This window comes from Nothobranchius furzeri, chromosome 15 (assembly GCF_043380555.1).
Source record: "Nothobranchius furzeri strain GRZ-AD chromosome 15, NfurGRZ-RIMD1, whole genome shotgun sequence".
Lineage (NCBI taxonomy): Eukaryota > Metazoa > Chordata > Actinopteri > Cyprinodontiformes > Nothobranchiidae > Nothobranchius > Nothobranchius furzeri.
This window is the reverse complement of record NC_091755.1, coordinates 25,190,610-25,214,281: the sequence shown is the minus strand read 5'-3', so window position 1 is coordinate 25,214,281 and position 23,672 is coordinate 25,190,610. Positions and strand designations below refer to the sequence as shown.

The 23,672-nt window shown below is 45.4% G+C and overlaps 1 protein-coding gene across 1 annotated transcript in view; it reads left to right on the top strand.

Moving 5' to 3' along the window:
* Positions 1–2,220: 2,220 nt before the first annotated feature.
* LOC107390932 (rho-related GTP-binding protein RhoC) overlaps positions 2,221–23,672 on the top strand; it is a 40,718-nt gene continuing 19,266 nt past the window's right edge. Inside the window, exon 1 of the mRNA XM_015967944.3 lies at positions 2,221–2,345. The gene's annotated coding sequence lies outside the window, so the exon portion shown is untranslated. The remainder of the gene's footprint in view (positions 2,346–23,672) is intronic.

The following is a 23,672-nucleotide window of genomic DNA, read 5'->3' as shown; positions in this document are numbered from 1 at the left end:
GGTAAAATCCAGGATACAGAAATGTCACAGATTCAGCATATTGGTCAGAGAAGCCTGTCATCTCAGTCATTGATCATAATTAACTGTAAGTTTTTGTTTTAAATATTGTTGCCACAGCACCTCCTGATTTAAAAAGAGTCAGTCTAGATTTATGAATGCTTATGATAACTGTGGCTGAATGATGACTGTAGCCTACTGTAAGTATCATGGACATTATTGTGTGTGTGTGTGTGTGTGGGGGGGGGGGGGGCATGTCCCCCCTTCTTTTTCCAAAGTCAAGGCTTGACCCCTGCACTTTTTACCATCTATTACGCAATATTAAATTGACACTGGTTGAGCACTAGGACCAAGCGGAAAGCAACCGTTTGTGTTGAAGCCTGTTTCCCATTAGAGCATACTGTAAAGATTTCTTTCCCCCCACCCCCCACCCCACCCCCCCACCAACCCCCACACACACACTTCTAAAGTGAAAATTACGTCCATGGTAAGTATCATACCCCAAGGCTGCTGCTGTGTTTCAGTTTCAAAAGAGCGCTCCGGCACCGGAGGGAACTAAACTTATGACCCCACAGAGAGAATGGCATGTTAAAAAGCTCAAATCCCTGTTGTGTGATTTCCTGTTGCTTGGTGGGAGGAACGCTTAGGTCAAAGTCCATTTCCTCACAAAAGAAGAATAAAAACAACTACATTCGCGTTAAAGTAAATATTAGTTTTCAGAGCATAAAATGTCAACAAAATAATAATTGTTTTATAAGAGAATAACATTAAAACTTCCCATTTTAAACCTGCAATGTGAATTATGTCATTACGCTTTAACCGTAAAGGGGCGGAATCAAAAAAATGTTGAACAATTTCAGCCAATAGCGTGTAAGTGCGTAAATCCAAAAGGCCCAAGACGTTGTGGTGCGTTCAGGTACAGTGGGACATTTTGAGCAGGCAAAGTTAAGAACATGTTACAAAATCTATTTGGACTAATTATGGATATTTTACAGCTTTTTAGCTTAGAATTTTTGACAGGAAGATATTTACTATATTCATAACTTTTTTATGAAACGTGTTAGGTTCAAGGACTGAAATAAACTGACAATTATATCAGTGACTATATAAATTGAATCTTGGATCATTTAACATTAGTAGGGCTTCTTCAAAGAAAAATAAAGGAGTAGAATGCTTTTGTTTGGCTTCTGATCAAGTCCTTCAAAAACACCCACGTCACCCTGGTTGTCTTCCAGCTTCACTGGCTGCCGGCCATGGACGTAATTGGGGGGGGGGGGGGGGGGGGGGGGACAAGGGGGACATGCCCCCCCCCCCTTTTACAAAGTCAAGTTTTGACCCCTGCACTTTTTACCATCCAAAAACAATATTACGCTACATTAAATTGACACTGGTTGAGCTCTAGGACCAAGCGGAAAACAACCGTTTGTGTTGAAGCCTGTTTCCCATTTTAGCATACTGTAAAGATACCCCCACCCCCACTTCTAAAGTGAAAATTAGGTCCATGCTGCCGGCTAAATACGGGGTTCATTTGAAGATCCTGGTTTTGGTTTTCAGGGCCTTGTGGACAAGTGCCAGCATACACTAATAATCTTCACTGCCTCAGCAAGTCTCTGAGATCCAGTGAATAAAGCCTACTGGTTGTGCAGTGCACCAGGCTAAAAATCAAAGGAGACAGATCCTTTCCTGTTTTGGCCTCCAAACTCTGGGACTCTCTGCCCCTGAACCTGAGATCAATGGACTCAGACGTGGTCTCCTATATAAAGCAGCTGTAAACTCATCTGTTAAAGCTGGCTTTTGTGTGAACTTCTATTCATCCTCTTCTTCCTCAATAACTACTTTTCATAGTGTTAATTTATGTATATTTTGGGCCTCACTTGTTGTCTTTGTTTAGTTTAAATAAAAAAAATTCTGTGATCTTTTGTTCAAATTTTATTTTGTTTTCATAGTTAGTTTTTAAAGAATAATTTATTTTTTATTGTGCTTGTGAAGCACCTTGTTTTGATCTTGAAAGGCACTATAAAATGTCTCTATCTTTTCTTCGTCTTCTTTTTGTTCTTCTTCTGCTGCGTGGTATTGCACATATTGTCACCCTAAAAATCTAAATTTCTCCAAATTTGATAAAATTTTCACACTTTAAGAAACAATAAATTAAATCATCATTATTATTTTTCTTGACTTCGTTTAAAATCAAAGGTCGATTGTCAACTTTCCGAGTCTCATTAAAAGCACCACGATGGGAGGGTCTTGACTGCTCCTCTAGTCACTCGATTAGCTCAGAGGCTTGGAGGACAAAACTCGGACAAAAACACGGAGCTCGTCGATTAAACGAGAGCAGTCTTTTGACAGAGGTAAAATCACATATTTTATTCTGTAATTTTTGCGTAACCGAAGAGTTTACTGAGTTATTAACTACCGTCTGTGGACTTATGGGAAAGTATAAAGCCGCGCTGCTTAATGAGCCGAAATACCAGTAACTCAGCGAGTTGAAACCTGTTACTCTGGTAAAAGTTTCCTGTTGATTTTCGGAGTGTTATCGACCAAAAACCCGAAAAGGGCCTTGTAATCTGTGGACACACCTGTTTGTTCTCCTCAGCAGTGTCCTAGTGTAGACATAGACCACCTCGGTATTCCTTATAGTTTCTTCTTCATTGCGTAATTTAATCATGTTGAGTTCTTTGATCAAAGAAACGGGGCCAATGTTTTCTCGTTAAAAAACCACATATAACTTTATTTTCGGTTTCTGATTTAAAACCTGCTTGAATGGTGAGCGTGTGATTGGTTGTATCGGGTTTTCCTCCCTCAACAGGAATTTCCTGGACAGTTAAATAATCGAAATATCTTCATTTTGGCCACTCAGTGGTCAAAGTCTGCCCTCGCCTGTTCCTGATAACTAATATAACATTGGTCTGACCCGAGAAAATTCCTTTCTCTGAGCCACCACACCCTTGTGCTGCTGAGTTCTTGTAGCGCAGACCCTCAATTCTCTTGCAGGCTTGGTCCCCACAGAGCAAAAGTACACCCCAGCTTTTAGTCAGAACCAGAGGAGCTGCTTCACCTGGAACACTCCCTAAACACGCAAAGGGGTGGTATTCGACAGCATATAAAAGCTTGGAAATATTAGTTCACATCATGCTTCAGACTTGTCTTTCACATGAAAACATAATACCTTTGCTCTGTACAGACACAGCAGGAAGTGGACAGGAAGCGCCACTCATTCTCCAAAAGAGACCCACCCCTTCCTAAACAGCCATTTTACCTTAGAGGTTATTTTTCCTTATCCACATAGAAAACCAGCCCTTATGCACATTAAAATGTAAAGATTTTCCATGTTGCCTTTAATAGATTACTGGAACCTGTAGTTTTGGACAACATGTAGCTAATTGGTAGTCTAGTGAACTAGACCAAATTCTTGCTTTGCAAAGTTTGGTCTAGGAATGCTCCATTGGAACCTCCACAGCCCCTAGCAGCATTTTGGCTGGCCATTCACAGCTCTGTATTGACCCTTTGCACGACGTCACGTTGGTCCACCATGCTGGACGGCAAAAGCATGTAAACAGTGAGCGACACGAGTACTAACCAAGGGGAAAAGTAGAGCCTGAAATTGTTTTTGCGATCAAAACAAAAACAAAACTCCAGCATTCCTTCAACTAGTTCATGCCCAGTTCAGTTATCAGAAGTAGCACATCTAGCGGGGGCTCATAGAGAGCGGTATGTTAACTAGCTTCCCAGCGTTAGCTTACGTTCTCTCTGCAGCTGTTCATCGATGTAAACATGTTGCTGACTTTGCCTAAATTCACCCCGCTGGATTTATAACATTATGTAATAAACAGCGTTTCACTTTACACCAAAGCTGATTTTTAAAAAGTCCGGATCCCTACCAGTTTCTGTTGTTGGTGGTGTTACCAGGTTCAGCTGCTGCTCTCACACCGGAATGAGAAGATCTCTGAACGGTGATGCTCATATAAATAAATAACCTAATTTTAACGCATGTAATCATACATCGGACCTTTAATATTGTTAATAATTATCTCACCTTACACTACAGTGGGCAGCGCACATCCTCAGTGGTGAAATACCCATCCATCAGGATTATCAATAACTAGTATAAACACATCACATTTATCCCTGTCCCTGTCTTCCTCGTGAAATAAATGAATGTTTATCTTACCTGGTAAAAACATGTTCGTTGCAAATCTGAGGGCTGCTAGTCCACTTGATTGATCGCTGCAGTTCATCTCCATCCTCGGTCTCCATCAAAGTTATTAAAAAAACAAAACGAGTTGAGTTGACATCCTTGTCTGTTAGTGCAGCCAACCACGCAGCAAGCTAAAACCATTTTACTGTCAAATCAACTAAATAAAAGCGATAAAATGCTACAAACTGGCTTGTTTTGACTAGCTTCACTGGAGTTTCAACGGGTGCAAACGATCTTTTTGCTGTCCATCATGGCGAAGGGGGCGGTCACATGAGCGGCCTGACGTCACATGCAAAGGGTCAATAGGGAGCCTAAGTCTACTTCCGCACCATAGGTCTCCGGAAGAATGAAAAAAATGAATGCAAGTCAATGGGGCTAAAAACACTATTTTCTAATCTGCTTTGCCTTACGCCCTGGATCACACATGTTGTACTGCAATTTAAATGAAAATTAATGATGGGTGTTTTGACCATGCCAGTCAAGTACTTTTATTAGCTTGTAAAAGTTCGTAATTAGCATGACTACAAACTAGAAATCGGCACGTCGCATATGTGACGTCATCACATAATCTCCTCTCCCCTAACGCAGCTGCTACTTACCAAATGACCAGATTTATGGTGGTTCTTTCCTCCTGTGGGAAGTTTGCTGAGGTTACAGCCCTTTTCCCTCAGTTTTCTCCGTGTCTGGTGTGATGATGTCACTTTCGTGAAGCGCATTTGTAGTCCTGGACTTATTTTCGCCCTGTTTGAAAATAAGCGCGTTCTTGGTATCAAAATGTGTCTTTGAAGTTCACAGACATATGTGAAATCCATGGCACAAAACTAGCAAAATTAGGAAATAGCATTTTAGCCCCATTGACTTGCATTCATTTTTTTGTTCTTCCAGGTCCCAATGGTGCGGAAGTAGGTTCTAGGAAGTAGGTTAACTGTGATTGGTCCACAATGATTGGCCAATCACAGCGCTCTGTCTGCTTTGTGAACTGATCAGGGCTCTCTTCCTCAGGTGAGCGGAACAAGATGGCGACAGCTCATTTGAAACGTCTTTTACATCACTTTTGGACTATTTGAACTTGGGCTTTATTAGAATCAGGAGCAGATACATGTATTTAAGTTCTATTTTTAGAAAAAAGGTTGTAATTTGGCCTTCTTCAACAGCGGAGTACCTCGTTTACCGACATCCATTGTGGTGAGTATGTCACGTTGTTCATTGTCCAGTAGCATGCAGAGATCGTTTGAAAGACAACGGTAGAACCCGCCCCGTGACCGAGAGCCGTCAATGGAGTGTTGCTTGCCAGGCTAGCTATTTGGTCCATCTGCACTGCACCTAGCATTGACTAGCCTGGCAAGCCATCCTTTATATGTGAATATTTAGTCTTTCCACGAGACTGAGATGGCTCTCAGTCGTGGGTTGGGATCTACGGTTATCTTTCAAACTGTTTCCACATGTTATTGGATGACAATGTGACGTACTCACTGCTATGGATGTCAGTCAGCCAATTAGGCAGTCTGCCATGCTCTGTCAAAGAAAATGCAAATACATCCTTTTTCTAAATAAATTAAAGTACCTCTATCTGCTCTTGACTCAAAGAAAAGCCCAAGTCAAAATAGTCCAAAGTTGATGCCAATATAATTTCAAATGAGCCGTCACCGTCTTTGTTTTTTTAGTAACATCCCAAACCAATAGAGCACTGTCATTGGATCACTACGGATGTTAGTGAACAGGGCCATTCGCCATACATTGTTGAAGAAGACGCAAACCAAACTGATAGAGTGCTGTGATTGGCCATTCACCATACTGGCCGGGGCTGCGGAGGTTCCAATCGAGACTGTCCTTTTGCTTCAGCAAACTGATTCCTGCGCTGCATTTGTTTTTAGAAAAAACTATATAAAAGCTTTTAGGGTTTTCCTGTCCAATTCTATTCATAGATGTTAATTTAAAGTCTCAGATTGAAAGATATATTTGAAACAAGTGGGTGGTCGGTCATTAATAAAAACGATTACCATGGTTTAGTTCATTTATTGCCATTGTGTTTAAAATGGTTTAACATCAAAACAGACAGCAAAACTCATCAGTACCACTCAGCCAGGTGTTTGTTTTTGTATCGTCGTCGTCGTCGTCTTCCTCCGCTTATCCGGGTCCGGGTCGCGGGGGCAGCATCCCAACTAGGGAGCTCCAGGCCATCCTCTCCCCGGCCTTGTCCACCAGCTCCTCCGGCAGGACCCCAAGGCGTTCCCGGACCAGATTGGAGATGTAAACTCTCCAAAGTGTCCTGGGTCGCCCCGGGGGCCTTCTGCCGCCAGGACATGCCCGAAACACCTCCCCGGGGAGGCGTCCAGGAGGCATCCTGACCAGATGCCCAAACCACCTCAACTGGCTCCTTTCGATCCGGAGGAGCAGCGGTTCTACTCCGAGTCCCTCCCGAATGTCCGAGCTCCTCACCCTATCTCTAAGGCTGAGCCCGGCCACCCTATGGAGGAAACTCATTTCGGCCGCTTGTATCCGCGATCTTGTTCTTTCGGTCATTACCCAAAGCTCATGACCATAGGTGAGGATTGGGACGTAGATCGACCGGTAAATCGAGAGCCTGGCTTTCTGGCTCAGCTCCCTCTTCCCCACGACAGATCGGCTCAGCGTCCGCATCACTGCAGACGCCGAACCAATCCGCCTGTCGATCTCCCGATCCCTCCTACCCTCACTCGTGAACAAGACCCCGAGATACTTAAACTCCTCCACTTGAGGTAGGACCTCTCCCCCGACCCGGAGGTGGCAAGCCACCCTTTTCCGGTCGAGAACCATGGTCTCAGATTTGGAGGTGCTGATCCTCATCCCAGCCGCTTCACATTCGGCTGCGAACCTACCCAGCAAGAGCTGAAGGTCAGAGCTGGATGAAGCTAGGAGGACCACATCATCCGCAAAAAGCAGAGACGAGATTCTCCTGCCACCAAACTCGACACACTCCACACCACGGCTGCGTCTAGAAATTCTGTCCATAAAAGTGATGAACAGAACCGGTGACAAAGGGCAGCCCTGGCGGAGTCCAACCCTCACTGGGAACAGGTCCGACTTACTACCGGCTATGCGGACCAAACTCACGCTCCTCTGGTAAAGGGACTGAATGGCCCTTAACAGAAAGCCACCCACCCCATACTCCTGGAGCGTCCCCCACATGGTGCCCCTGGGGACCCGGTCATAAGCCTTCTCCAAATCCACAAAGCACATGTGGATTGGTTGGGCAAACTCCCATGCCCCCTCCATCACCCTTGCAAGGGTATAGAGCTGGTCCACAGTTCCACGGCCAGGACGAAAACCACATTGCTCCGCCTCTATCTGAGATTCAACTATCGATCGGACCCTCCTCTCCAGTACCTTGGAGTAGACCTTTCCAGGGAGGCTGAGGAGTGTGATCCCCCTATAGTTGGAACACACCCTCAGGTCACCCTTCTTAAAGATGGGGACCACCACCCCGGTCTGCCACTCCCTAGGAACTGCCCCCGATGACCATGCAATGTTGTAGAGACGTGTCAACCATGACAGCCCTACAACATCCATAGCCTTGAGATACCCAGGACGAACCTCATCCGCCCCGGGGCTCCGCCGCTGTGTAGTTGTTTGACTACCTCAGCAACTTCTGCCCCCGAGATCGGACAGTCCATCCCCAGGCCTCCCAGCTCTGGTTCCTCCTCGGAATGCGCATTGGTGGGATTGAGGAGCTCCTCAAAGTATTCCTTCCACCGTCCGACTATAGCCTCAGTTGACGTCAGCAGCTCCCCATCCCCACTGTAAACAGTGTGAGCGAGTTGCAGCCTTCCTCTCCTGAGGCGCCGGACAGTTTGCCAGAACCTCTTTGGAGCCGATCGATAGTCTTTCTCCATGGCCTCACCAAACTCCTCCCACGCCCGAGATTTTGCCTCGGCAACTGCCACTGCTGCACCCCGCTTGGCTATCCGGTACCTGTCTGCTGCCTCCAGAGACCCACAGACCAGCCACGCCCTTTAGGCCTCCTTCTTCAGCCTGACGGCTCCCCGAACCTCTGCTGTCCACCAGCGGGTACGGGGGTTGCCACCACGACTGGCACCGGCCACCTTATGACCACAGCTAGCAACAGCCGCCTCGACAATCGCAGAGTGGAACAAGGCCCACTCGGACTCAATGTCCCCCACTGCTCTCGGGACGTGGTCAAAGCTCTGCCGGAGGTGGGAGTTGAAGACCGTCTTGACAGGTTCTTCTGCCAGGCGTTCCCAGCAGACCCTCACTATGCGTTTGGGTCTGCCAGGTCTACGCGGCATGTTCCCTTGCCATCTGATCCAACTCACCACCAGGTGGTGATCAGTTGACAGCTCCGCCCCTCTCTTCACTCGGGTGTCCAAAACATACGGCCGCAGGTCAGATGATACGACTACAAAATCTATCATCGACCTGTGACCTAGGCTGCCCTGGTACCAAGTGTACCGGTGGGCATCCTTATGTTCGAACATGGTGTTCGTTATGGCCAAACTGCGGCTTGCACAGAAGTCCAATAACAAAACACCGCTCGAGTTCAGATTAGGTGGGCCGTTCCTCCCAATCACACCCCTCCAGGTCAAGCTGTCATTGCCCACGTGAGCATTGAAGTCCCCCAGCAGGACAATGGAGTCCCCTGATGGAGCACTATCTAGCACTCGTCCCAGGGACTCCAAAAAGGGTGGGTACTCTGAACTGATATTTGGCCCATAAGCACAAACAACAGTCAGGACCCGTTCCCCGACCCGAAGGTGCAAGGAAGCTACCCTCTTGTCCCCCGGGGTAAACCCCACCACACAGGCAGAGAGTCTCGGGGCTAACAAAAAGCCAACCCCAGCCCTCCGCCTCTCACCCGGAGCAACTCCGGCAAAGTAGAGTGTCCAACCCCTCTCCAGGTCTCGGGTTCCAGAGCCAATGCAATGTGTCGAGGTGAGTCCGACTATATCTAGCCGGTACCGCTCAACCTCTGCCACAAGCTCCGGCTCCTTCCCCGCCAGCGAGGTGACGTTCCATGTAGGGCTGCAACAAACGATTATTTGGATAATCGATGAATCGGATGGGGTCTCGACACGATTAATCGATTAATCGGATTACATGAGGAAATTTTTAAAAACTGCTAGGGAAACGTTATTTCTCTCCTTCCTTCACTTTATTTAACACAACATTATTAGAAAACAGTTCAATAGCAGAAAAACAACATGCCATCACCTAAATTGTCTTATAAGGTGTATAGACAGAGACCCTAAGCTACATCTATCTGTGACCTAAAATGCTTGGTCCAAGTTAAACAGCTTAAGGGCAGTTCTCATCTGTTTTGTTTGATCTCATCTGTTGACATTTATTTTAAATGTAATTAAACATAGGCTGTGAATTAATCAAAATTGATCACTATTTCCAAAAATGACTGAAAAAATACCAAATAAAACAAAAGTATGCCATCCTCCTTGCGATGATGCCCTGGGCAACTGCCATAAAGTCACATCAAGAAATGCTGCTGATCATTCCAATGATCCCAAATAGACTCACATTAGGCCACATGAAAGCAACTGAACCCAAAAATATATTAACCAGTATATAACTGCACTCTCACACAACACGCCTGCAGCAACTGTTAGGACTCCTCCCTCCCTTTTAAAAGCGTTTTTGCTTCTGAGGACATTGTGGTTGTAAAACCACATGCTAGTGGTCTGGCCCCGGTGTGATCAACCAGTTTCTGCGGGAATGTGACGGCGGAACCAGGGCCAGATTAACACTTTGTTGTACCCTGGGCAACAATATTCAAGGGCTCCATCATCACGACCCGAGGATCACCATAATGTGGTCACATACAGAATATTTTACTGTAATATGCAGTAAATATACTCAATACTTGAATGCCTGACAACACGTAACCCGCGCAGAGTAACCTTTGACCCACCTCGTGTGGACTGACCAATGAGGAGAGGGTCTTAACCTGAGGACCTCTCTTCATTGGTCAGTCTGCATGAGACTGACTCTCAACTGACGTTCAAAGTCATAGGCAGCGAAGCGTCTCTGTGCAGCGCAAAAGCCCTGGTGGACAGTTTGTTTGATGTAGGGTGATCATATTTCCATTTCCAAACAAGAGGACAGGGGATCTGTGCCTATGACGTCACACTATGGCAACGCCACACAAACCATGTTGGGACCCATTTTTTGTAAGAACTAAATTAATATCAGATTCTGCCAATTAAAGGGCTCTAAAACAATTCATATGTAAATATTTTGCATATTTAATGCAAAATCTAATTTTTCTGCTTTAGTGCTGCAACAAGGTTTTATTAATAATAAATTATTATACCTTTTGTTTTACTACAGCATCGGTAAGCTTCCTGTGCACAGATTATCAAGGATGCTTGTTTCAGCTGTGAGATTAGACGATAGGATCAATGAAAAAAGAAGTTGTCACACACTCCATGGAAACTTTCAGAGAATCCACAAATAGTGGCTTTCAAATGGTTTTGTTACTTTTTGCAAGTTTAGAAAAGAAGCAGATGAGACAGCATGTGTGATAATTTAGTTTTTCATCTGATAATATTAGAACATGTCAGTAATGTCTGAGGGGCTTTTATAAACACTGTATAACTAATACTCCTGGAGAGGGTATGGATTATACAGAGGCTTCTGGGGAGCCCAGTTGGGGGGGGGGGGGGGGGGGGGGGGGGGGCATTTTGCCTTGGCCCCCAAAATGTCTTGAAACGGCCCTGGGTGTGTGACTGAGTTTTGAAGGTGATCTGAATTGTATCAGCTGTATAAATATTACATGTGTATAACTTATTGTTTTATAGGTAAAAACGTGTAGTGGAGATAAATCTACCTACATTTTACTTTTCAACACTTTGTTTTGTTTTCTTGTTTTTATTGAACTATTTCCTGTCCTGTCTGTCTCTCATCTTCCTGCATCTCCTCTTAATTCTCCAGAAAATCTGTTGCCTGTGTGGCAGTGTGAGTGTGCTGTCACAATGTCCCGATTGATCATGCGCCCTGGCTACTTGGCCAAGGGGATGTCCCTTTGGCTGACTAGTTAGAGCGTATGACTCTCACTCGGGAGTCTGGGGATCGAATCCCGCCCGGGCCCTCGTTTATCCACCTTGCCACACCTGGATTCTTACCTTTTCACCTCCTCAGTTACTTTTGAGCAGATCAAAGGATCTCCTGACCGAAAAGCTCAGAGTGCGTTTTCGAAGTTTGGAAGAGTTGTGCGACACAACGAATCGATGACGCAATTCGTTGCCAACGCTTTTAGTAATCGATTTTCATCGAATTTATCGATTCGTTGTTGCAGCCCTAGTTCCATGTCCCAAAAACTAGTTTTCTTGTCCGGGGATTGGACCGCCAAGGCTCCCGCCTTGGTCTGCCACCCGATTCGCATTGCACCGGACCCTTCATGTTCCTCCTGCGGGTGGTGGGTCCACAGTTGGACGAGCCCATGTATCCGGTTCGGGCTGGGCCCGGCCGGGCCCCATGGGCGAAAGCCCGGCCACCAGGCGCTCGCTCACGGGCCCCAACCCCAGGCCTGGCTCCAGGGTGGGACCCCGGTAACCCTCCGGGCCGGGTACTCCGACTCTTCGTTTTAACCGCCATGAAAGATCCTTCGAACCGTTCTTTGTCTCACCCTTCACCTAAGACCAATTTGTCATGGGAGACCCTACCAGGGGCACTAAGTGCCCCAGACAACATAGCTCCTAGGATCATTAGGGCACTCAAACTCCTCCACCACGATAAGGTGACGGTTCAAGGAGGAGTTGTTTTTGTATCTTTCATGTCAATTTTTTTTCTTTGTCAAATAGTTAACAGTTTAACAGTTTAGTTTTATTTCATCTACTTAATAACATAATAATGGAGGGTGTAACTTTTTTTCTAGGGCTGCACGATATTAGGAAAACCTGCGATATTCGATAACAGTGCTTAATATTGCGATATCGATATTACTCACGATAAATGAACAAATACTAAAGTATGCAGTGTTGATGTCTTCTGGTGTGTGATGTCTGCTCTGGGCTCAAAGCAAACAAAAACAAATGCATGAATTCCATTACAACATAAAATTTTTATTGAAAAAATATGCAGCTGCACCTGCTACTGTATTATCAGCAAAACAACAAACTGCATGTATACAGTTTCTCAGTGACTTTAAAACATCACCTCCACCATAAAACTTTTTCTGATGCTCCAAATACAGAAAAACATCCCTTACCAGGGTTTTTGAATTAATCAAAAAATCTGAAAATTACTTTAAATGTTAAATAATAGTTAACATCCCTTAAACGCAACAGCAAATTCTCTCATTGCTACTGAGCATTTTCTCCACTTATGTGGTTATGGTATAAGGCTGTTGCTGTAATTGGGAAGTGAACTGTGCTGGGCTAAACTAGGAGAATATTAAGATTTTCTGAGGGAAAGAGAAAAACAATCGTCTACCTTTCAGAAGAGGAACTGGCAAAAAACTACATGGAAAATATGTGAAAACGTTTGTTTTTAACCCCAAATTGAACAAGTTTACCTAGATCTTAAAAAGCAGCTCAGATGATGAAACTGCAACTATGATTCTGATAACAAGCTAACAAATTGATCTAGCTCCTCTTAAGATAACCGGCTAGCAGAGCTTCTGACTGACAGTTTATGTGCAGCAGCAAATCGACTATCCTGATTAACAAGGTTATAAAAGCTCATAAATGAAAAATCACTTTGATGTGTGGGGGAACTTTTCCAGGCCTCTTTAGCAGGGTGGGACTGGGAGGAGAGTGCTGTAGCCTTTGAAAGCTAACCGGGGCCTGGGGCTAACACTAGCGACATGAATGTGGGTTGGTTCACCGGCACATGTCGGTGTCAGTCCGGTAAAAATGATTAATGACACCGAGCGGAGTCACGTTCACGTTTGAAAGCATCGCTGAATCCAGAAACCTCAGCACAAAGTGTGTTTGTTGATCTGAGCCAGCACGACGAACAAGGGAACGGCACCGCTAACTCTGTTCGGGAGTTGCTTTCCTAAAGGATCTATGTAGGGAGCGGGCGTATTACGTGAATGGAACCATCTGATTGGCCTCATATCAGAAGGACTACATTTGATTGGTCAAATAATACTTCCGCGTAAAAAACAGAGCTGGTTTACAAAAAGCTGATGTATGACACGGATGGAAATGTTTGAACCAAACATTTATTGCTGTTTTTGCAGTGTTTTGCGATGGGCCTATTGCACGTCCTGTTATCGCGATGAAGATAATTTTTCGATATATTGTGCAGCCCTACTTTTTTCCATTCCATCTTCAGCAGTTCCTCTTGACCAAAAACAATATGAAGACTGCTAATTGTTTTGTGACTATAAACTATTAGAAACATGCAGTCAGGGCGGATAGCTGCAATACTAAAGTACTAATAGAGTGGAGAACTTTGATCTCCCCAGTCCTACCACCACCATTTCCAATGAGGAACCAGAGCCAGGAGACATGTTCTTCAATCCCATTAGTACCCACTCAGTGCAGCTCGACTCGTCTCAGTGTGGTTTCAAGCCATTTTCATTCGTAACGGGTTTGTGGTTGTCATTTTTTCACAACCAACTTCAGTGTTGTTACAAGTCTGCCAAAAATGAGTGGTACTGTAAGTGGAGTCGATGGTTGCTCCAGAGTTTTCCATCTGTTGTCTTGCTACTCACAGCCCTTTTCGGGTTCAGAGTCTGACAAAACCCAGCGACTAAACAGAATTCCATTTTTGGTTCTTTTTAAAACACAGGAAAGGTTTTTCTTTACCTTTCTGACGGACGTTTCGTTTGCCGACTGCAAAACATCCTCAGAGCTATAGAGATAAGGAGACGTGGATGTGGGACTATGAACAGAGACGATGGAGTTTACACATTGGATCGCGCATGGGATTGCATCATCGGAGAGGGGAGATCGGGCAGCAGAGGGTGACAACGTCCTCTGCTGCCCGCGGATAAACGGAGTAGGAAGTGACGCCACCATCAGCGTCAGCTCTGAGGATGTTTTGCAGTCGGCAAACGAAACGTACATCAGCAAGGTAAAGAAAAACCTTTCCTGTGTTTTAAAAAGAACCAAAAATGGAATTAGAAATTAAACACAGTAAGAACATACCAAAGATGACTAAACAGAATGTTCAACATTACCACCATATCTGCCATTTGTGTCACATACAGGTTACCTCACACTACTTTTGTCTTGGGTACAGGTCCCCCTTATGACTAGCTTACCCTCTAGAGCCGTTGCTCATTTGAACTGGAAAACCACCTAAACCGTGTTGAGTCGAGCCACACAGAGTAGGTACTAATTGTCACGGCGTGTGGGCGAGATGAGCGGAGTTGAGGCAAGGATCCACACGTGGGGAGGAAGACAGGCAGATAGGTAAGAACTTTTAACATTGGTTTATTCGAACACACGCTGGACAATGAAACAATGGACCGACACAAGACGCAGAACAGAAGGGGCTTAAATACACGAGGGCAGGAAGCTAAGGTGATTAGGAAATGAGAGGCAGGTGGGAGCAATTAACGAGACACAAGGCTGAACCAAAACAGAGAGAACAGGGTGTGTCAGTACCCCCCTCAAAGGGCGGATCCCAGACGCCCACAAGAACCAAGAGCAGGGCAGGAGGAGGGGGACCCGGAGGGAGGGCCAAGAGGAACCGAGGGACCAATGGAGAGGAGGCAGGGACCAGCAGAGTCCGGGGGCCTGCACCTGGGGCGGAGGAGGAGGAGACGACGGGCTCTTGGAGGCCTGCGCCTGGGGCAGAGGAGGAGGCGACGGGCCCTTGGAGGCCTGCGTCTGCGGCAGAGGAGGAGGCGACGGGCCCTTGGAGGCCTGCGTCTGCGGCAGAGGAGGAGGCGACGGGCCCTTGGAGGCCTGCGTCTGCGGCAGAGGAGGAGGCGACGGGTTCTTGGGGGCCTGCGTCTGTGGCAGAGAAGGCGGCGACGACGGGCTCTTGGGGGCCTGCGTCTACGGTAGAGGAGCTCTGCAGGCTGGGCCGGTGACAAAGTCTCTGCAGGCTGGGCCGGTGACAAAGTCTCTGCAGGCTGGGCCGGTGACAAAGTCTCTGCAGGCTGGACCGGGGACAAAGTCTCTGCAGGCTGGACCGGGGACAAAGTCTCTGCAGGCTGGACCGGGGACAAAGTCTCTGCAGGCTGGACCGGGGACAAAGTCTCTTGGACGGGCTGGATCGGAGCCTCGCGGAAGGGCTGGACCAGATACGGTGCGACCTACGGAACCATCACTGGAACCAGAGACGGCGTCGACCACGGGACTGGAGACGTCGGACCAGAGGGAGTGTCGACCTCTGGAGTGGAGAGAGCGTCGACCTCTGGAGTGGAGAGAGCGTCGACCTCTGGAGTGGAGAGAGCGTTGACCTCTGGAGTGGAGAGAGCGTCGACCTCTGGAGTGGAGAGAGCGTCGACCTCTGGAGTGGAGAGAGCGTCGACCTCTGGAGTGGATGAGGCGTCGACCTCTGGAGTAGATGAGGCGTCGACTTCAGAGGAGGCGTCAACTTCAGATGGGCGTCAACTTCAGAGGAGGCGTCGACCCTTGGACTGGAAGAGGCGTCGACCCTTGGACTGGAAGAGGCGTTGACCCTTGGACTGGAAGAGGCGTCGACCTAAGAACACGAGGAGGCGTCGATCTCAGAACACGAGGAGGCGTCGACCTCAGAACACGAGGAGGCGTCGACTTCAGAACACGAGGAGGCGTCGACTTCAGAACACGAGGAGGCGTCGACTTCAGAACACGAAGAGGCATCGACTTCAGAACACGAAGAGGCGTCGACAACAGGACAGGGCATCGACCACCATCGACTTCTGGTCCGGGGGCGTCGGCTTCTGGTCCAGGAGCGTCGACTTCTGGTCCTTCGACTTCTGGTCCTTTGACTTCTGGACCGTCGACCTCTGGACCGCCGGCCTCTGGACCGTAACCGTCTGCTTCTTGTCCGGGGGCGTCTGCTTCTGGTCCTTCGACTTCTGGACCGTCGACCTCTGGACCGGAACAGGAACCGTCTGCTTCTGGTCCGGGGGTGTCGGCTTCTGGTCCGGGGGCGTCGACTTCTGGTCCTTCGACTACTGGACCGCCGGCCTCTGGACCGGAACCTTCTGCTTCTGGGCCAGGACTGCCTGCTTCCGCACCGGTACCGTCAGCTTCTGGGCCGGAGGCAGAGCTGCTTCGGGAGGGGCTGCCTGGACAGGCTGGACCAGATGCGGTGCAACCTCCGAGACCACCGCTGGAACTGGATGCGGGGCGTCCACCAGTGCCACCGCTGGAGCAGGCTGCGACAGAGCAGGTTGTGCTGGGAACTGTGAGAGGAGGGCGGACAGACCATCCAGCTGAAGCTCTTTGAGGCTGAGCGTCCGATGGAGCTGGGCCAGCTCAGCCCGGAGACCGGCGAGCTCCGCTGGGTGAACCCCGGGCTCGCTCCTCTGCCCTGAGATGAGGAGGATAGAGCGTCCAGGCGGGATTCCTGGAAGTTGATGAGACTGACAAGTTTGGCCAGCTGGGCTGCGGCCAACGCTCCTCCCCCTGTAGATGACGGAGGCGCCTATTGGGTCGGAGACAGAACTGCTGGTCTGACTGGGGGCGTGTCCAAGCTGCTGCACCGAGCAGGGGCAGCGGCGAGCTCACAGCTTCGTCCCGGAACACAGGACTGCGGTGGAGCCCGGCGTGTCTCCCCACTCCGTGGACCAACCCCGGGGGAGCACACAGCCAGACGGGTGCCCATGTAACTGGAGTGATCCGAGTGCGCCTCTCGATGCGATCCTCCATCAGGCGCTGGAAGGGTGGAGAGGACGGCCGAGGTTACAGGTCGGCGCCGCCGTCCGTGGCGGAGCTGGAGCTGGAGAAGCCGGTTGGTGGCTTGGGGTTAGCCACCGGAGCAGGTACTCCCACGGGAGAATCTCCCCGCTGGATCCTTTAACGGGTCGGTCCATTCTGTCACGGCGTGTGGGCGAGGTGAGCGGAGGTGAGGCGAGGATCCACACGCGGGGAGGAAGGAAGACAGGCAGACGGGTAAGAACTTTTACCATTGGTTTATTCGAACACACGCTGGACAATGAAACAATGGACCGACACAGAACAGAAGGGGCTTAATGTAGGTAGACTGATGAGTTGTTCTCAGTCCAATCCTGCAAGCAAAAATATACAGTTGTGCGCTGGTGCAATGGACGGATTATTCACATGGTGCTTCTGTGTTATTGGTACTGCTCTGTGGTTTGCTGAGAGAGCCAAAAGCGTGTGCATCAAGTTCCAGATGCTTATTGGCAAAATGTTCAAAAACATGCCATCCTGTCCCATCTTTGTGTGGGAAACGTTTCACCTGGCGATGCTTGTTTTAAGTATGACTACAGCTTGTTTTACAGGAAAATATTCAGAATATTTACATTAGCGCTCCTAAAGAAAACTGTTTTCTATCACAAAGAGCTGCTTCCCCTCAAATGTTTTATGCTAGTCGATTTAACTAAATTGAATAAATTAAAATAGTTCAGTCTTAAATGCAGCTGCTTTTATATCAAATCTTTCATCAATCACTATTTGCTTTAGTATCACATGTAACATCAGTTTTATCACGATCTGCATTTTATGCTGTTTAATTCAACAATAAACTAAAAAGCGACAGATAACATAACATGTAGCTAAATGTGGTTACATGGGTAATTTCCTGTCATCTGAATAAAGCTCTGTTGGTGTAAGTGGCCTTTGAAGGTGGCTTTATATGTTGTCCTTTAAAAGGAATTCTTTCCTTTTTAAAGCTAGCACACACTCGACCACAAATGTTAATTGTTTATTAAATGTATTATTAAATATAACCTCTTAATTAGGAAAGAATACAGGGCGGGTAAGAAATATTCAGTGCTTGCACATGCAGGTTTTTTTGGGACTGTATCGGCAGGGATGCAACAGCACCTAAAGGATATGCAACATGAGCTCCATGTTGGTGACAACACACTGGACACATGTAGCGAGGGATGAGGGCAGAAAGAGTGGGTCTGGAGGAGGATGTGTTGAAAAGCAGGAGCTCTCAGAGCAAACAGAGTAGGAACAAGGGTCTAACAAAGTCAGCTGCTTTACCGTGTCCAGCTGAGGCATGTGCTTCTGCTTTTATTATGTTACGGCAAGCTGAAGATCAATCAGCTCATGACTAAATTCAACGACTGATTTATTCTGATTCAAGAGAAATTGGTCATGCAAATTATGGCACATTTACACTTGGGTCAGCTCGTCCCGGGCCGGGTGTGGACAGCCCGCCTCCGTGTGTTGAGCCCGATCTCAGGAACGGCGCTGCAGCTCCACCTGGTCCGACTTGCAGTCAGAAGATGTTTACCCCACTGCATCCAGATTGTTAATATCACGTATGCAGGAAGCCGCCGCTGGCTGACTCTACCCATGACTCCCACTAGTAGGTAGGGTGACATAACTTCAGCTGGCTAATCAGTCCATAGGTCAGTGTTTATGGTCCCCTCTGCACAAAACACACCACAGAAAACCAGGCCTGACCATTACACAACTAATTTACCCTCTGTTTGAACTGGTACTAGGAAACTGGGGGGTGAGGGTGGGTAGTGGTGGTGACAGTTTTGTGTCATACCTCTCTTTTACTCTGTGAGCTGAGCTGTATCTGCTGCGATAAATCAAGCAGCGGGGAGAGTCTCAATGGATCTGCCCTCTTTCAGGCTTCAGTTAGCGTCCCTGACTTTAGCCATGGCAGCCTGGATCCTCAGCGGCACAGGGCTTCGATTAACTTTCAAATGAACTAAATGTACTCTGAGGTTTTCATTTGTAAGTCAATTTATATTTGAGAAGTAAAATAAGACAATCACAATCTGAGCTCTTTTTTTTCTGGTGATTAGCAGATGTTTCTACAGCTTTGTTCATTAGCTTTAAACAATAGGGGCTGCTCAACTTTTTCCTCGTTTTGTGCTGGTTGCTTACTTTATGGAACCGTGACATTAAAAATCCAGTCACTAAGTTTACACCCATATAAAAGCAGTTTCTTCCCATTTTCTATTCTACTGCCATCCTTAATCACACAATATTTAGGTTTGTTAGAGGTAACACAATTGAAATGCCCAGTGGCAAGCTCCTCCCCTGTAGTTCTGCTCAGTTTCGATTGTGTTGGACTGCAGCAGCACATATCGTGCACCAATGGCATCTGTCTCCTAACTAAAGTCACACAGTCTGGGCATACCTTGTTGTTGTGAGCTTGTCTGCCGTCAGTAAAACATAATGACTTTGGGTGTTGTTCTGCTTTCTTGAACTCCCTTTGTGCTTTTGATTTAATGTTACACCCTTAACTTACTCAGCTGAACTTCCTCAATTCGTTTGAGCCTTATTTATTATCTTAGGTTTAATTTATTTGCTCCTAAGTTGAACAGGTGCAAGTTTAGAAAAGGCCAATTAAACTAGGTTTCAGTGCTGAGCAGAGTTGCTACCTCCAGTCTGCTGATCTTTTTGATTAAAGTTGGTCTAAGACAAGGAAATGTTTTATCTGTGAAACCACCAAAGTTACGCTTTTTTAAAAATTTTTTTACCATTATCTACACTGAGTAAGTCTACAGCAGTTCACAATCTGCAGAGGTGTATCAGTAAGGCAGAAGGGGATATCTATGCCACGTGTACTGGGAATGATAATCAGTCTGGATCTATTCATATATAAATGTTGTACAGGACAGGTGTGAACGTGCTGAGCATAAATGACCCATTTCTCTGAGGTCAATGTGCAGGTGCTGTTAAGTCACCACATGTATATTCTGGCTAGCTGCTATGAATTAACCATTTGTGCTGTTTTGTATGATAAACATCTGTGTTTTATATGCTTAAGCTTATTAAACAAATAAAATACAGTGATGTATTTGATAAGGTATTACTTTTTATGCTGGTAGATGGACAGTGGCAGATGCTAATTACTCATTGGTGCTAATATGAGCCTTTGATCTTTTTTTTTTTTACTTATTAACTCAACTTTGCATCTACTGCTGCAGCTTTTTATTGAATGTTTTTAGAGATTCACATATTTGAGTTGAACTCTTGTTATGGCTCAGGAGGCAGTGTGCATATTCAAGTTAAGACAGCTCAACTGTTCAAATCTGACTGGACTAAAAACAAAATACATTCAGTGCTGAAGTAAAAATCCCAAACCTCAATTGGATGTTTGAATTTAGCCAAAACTGGTAAAGACAATATGCCTGAAGAGGGACTTGAACATGCATGGCTAGCTCAGCTAACTGGCTGCATTGCTTTCAACCTCTCTAGGTTAGTCACTGCAGGACAATTATTTGCCTGTTTATTTTAAAGCAGCTTAATGGTTTAAAGTTGCACCAGTTTTGACGTGATCTAGTTCATTCCACATTCCATTGCAGAACCCACCCCACCCCCTTGGAAACCCTGCAGATGCAGTATAGGGGCTGTTATCGTCTCATTTAAACGACATTCTGCCCCCGTCATTGTTGGCCTGCTGGAGGCCATTGTAATCAAAACGTTATTTTTTTCTGATGCCATTACTAAATATGGAGGAGTGACCTGATTTCTTTTCTTTTTTTTTATCTTCTATGTTAATAGTCATGAGTGCACATGCAGCTTTCTTCTGGAAGTGACAGCATGATGCATGGACTAGTAGCATCCTGCTATCACAGAGAACAAGAGGCTCTCCCTAGAGATGACACGCTGGCCTGATTTAATGTGTAGAAATACAATTCTAACTGAACTGTTCTGTTTTTATTCTCGTGGTGAAAATGGTAGCTGTGGCTGCAGAGAATGAAGATGAACAACTCAGGGCCACACAGTAAAACGTAGAAATGCATTTGAGTTTCCATGAGTGGCTTGTGAATAAAAATGTGCGAAGAAGATGAGATGTTTTCGTTTGAAATGTTTTTAATCTTGAACATCTCATATGCCTTACTGTATGGAGCTAGGATTGGGACAGTATTCAATGTAACTTGTACCAAGTTTTGTAACTTGGAACATGTTTCATGACATGTAACTTTGGATTCGTAACTTGTAACTTTAGTTTTCTAACTTGTAATTCTCAATTTGTACTTGTGTTTCTTGTTTTGTAACATCAATTTTTCATTTTGTACGTGTATTTTTTATTTTGTAAAATCAAACTTTTATTTTGTACATTTACTACTCATTTTGTTACATCAAACATTCATTCAGAAACATGAAACTTTCGGTTTTTAACTAGCAAATCAAATCAAATCAACTTTATTTATAGAGCGCTTTCACATGGCCAAAATGGACAAACAAAGCGCTGATGCAGACTTCCAAAATAAAAAAAATCAATGTACATGTTTGAATTCAAAACTCTCAAAACACACATTTCTTTCTACAGGTACAAACCTCAAATCTACAATGTTACAAATAATTTTGCCTCAATTCTAGCTTCGGTGGGAGGAACTTGGGTGGAACCAATGAGAGCATGAGTCTTAGCTACCAATCGCGTTTCTCGAATTCCTGTCCAGTCATTGGGAGAGGAGGGCAGGGTTCTGTCAGAGCTGTAGAGAGTGTTACGACACTCTTTGAACTCGCCGACTCGCGGTCATGTGGTTCATGGAGCTCTCAGTTCCAAACATCCCAGCACCATAAGTCAGTTTGAATGGTGTATGGTGGGACAAATCACAAAAATTTAATATAATCACATTTCCCCTCGCGATTTGTGGTAATTATTGAATAATATTATGCATTATATTATATATTATGTCCTAACTCCTTCACAAAGTAGCCTATTTATATTTTTCCGAGCATTTGTAGGAAGACAAACACCCATGACTATTCTACATTACAGGAATACGACAGTCCTAACACATTGTAGAACACATTTAGACCACATACATTACTATAATATATTATAGCAATAAATTTGATGTAGTAATGCAACATACTGCTCTAATATAAGCATTATTAATTACTTTAAGTCCTACAAGAAGCCCTAAACAAGTTGATCCATTTTAAAGTGGTTTATTGAAAGCTAGAATTCTGCTCCAGCTTACCTTGAAGAAAATATGTAGCTTTTTATGCTTTGAATGATCTATTATGTTCAGTAGAATACATTTTACAATCATTGCTTTATATTTTTATATGAAGACAGTACATGTGTCTATCACCCAGTTTATCTGGCTTCTATAGCAACTAATTAAAAAGAAAATTTCAATAAAACTGTATGGTCAAACACAGTAGATAAAAAAGTGTTATTTGTGGAAAAAATGAACACCAAACTTGTACAACATGTATAATAGCATTTTTAATAAAGCATTTTACCAACATTATGTTTAGTCATTACATATGTGCAAATAAGCTGCATCAATAAATTTGAGCAATATACTCAAGACCCAATGAAACTCTTTTGAATAACTATTTTGATTATTATCAAAATAAAATGTCAGTGGGTTAAAATGTGAAATTACTAATTTTAGGGTTGGATAAAATTTTGAAATGTAATTTTACATCTCTTTATTTTTGGTTCAGTTCAGTATTTCTATATGTACAAAAATAGTATTTTAATAATCCATTTATTGGTTGATTACCATGGTTGGTTGCGCTGCATATAGCAATCGGTCTGAGGGAGGAATCAGAATTATGGCTTCCCCAAAGACGCAGAGAGAAGAAGAAAATGGTTGGCTCAAGTCAACAGGAGCAACCTCACCATGACCAGAGATCACAATAACAAAAAGCTGTGTGCAGTGAGTTTAATGTGCACTCTCAAATGTTTTCTATCAAGGCTCTACATGTTTTGCTCTCAACTGCTATTACGTCCCCGGCTCTCTAGGAGAGATGAGAAGGGGGGTAATAAAAGTAGTGTGTGGATTTAATAAGAGTGCAGTGTCGCTTAAAAACAAGAATTTTATTACAAAACGAATGGAGTATTTACAAAGAACCTAAAAAGCAATACTATATACAAAACAAAAGGGGCTATGTTCAAAAAGGAGAAACGAAAGACGCCACCCCAGAAGTGGTGGGAATTTATAACCGAGAATATAAATGTATATTCAAAAGGGGAGATCCGGGGTCTAAGTCCAAAGCCGGTCCGGAAGTTTATAAGCCAAATGGTCAAATCCTAAATTATCCAAATCCTAGTGAGAGCAAACCGAAGACTAGCAAGTGAACTGAGTTGTACCAAAAGCGAACAAATCGAGAAGAGAATAGTGTAAACTGTTACCAGTCTACACTACCCTTGGACCTTCTCCAAGACTGAGGGAGGAGAGCAGCTTTTAACAGCTGCTCCCTGATTACTGATTCCGAACAGCTGAGATTAGAAACAGCTGGCACTGGGAGATAAGCAAGGCAAAAGCCACTGAGGCCATCTTGTGGCCAAAGAGGAGCACGGCTATCTAACACACAAAAAAAAAACCTAACTAAACTACCCCTGGATCACAGAAGGCAGGCAGATTAAACACAATTAATCACGCGGCGCTGTTCCCCAGCGCTGTGGAGTGTTCCCGAGATGTCTGCTTGCGCAGAGAAAACTAGTCTTATATGTGATC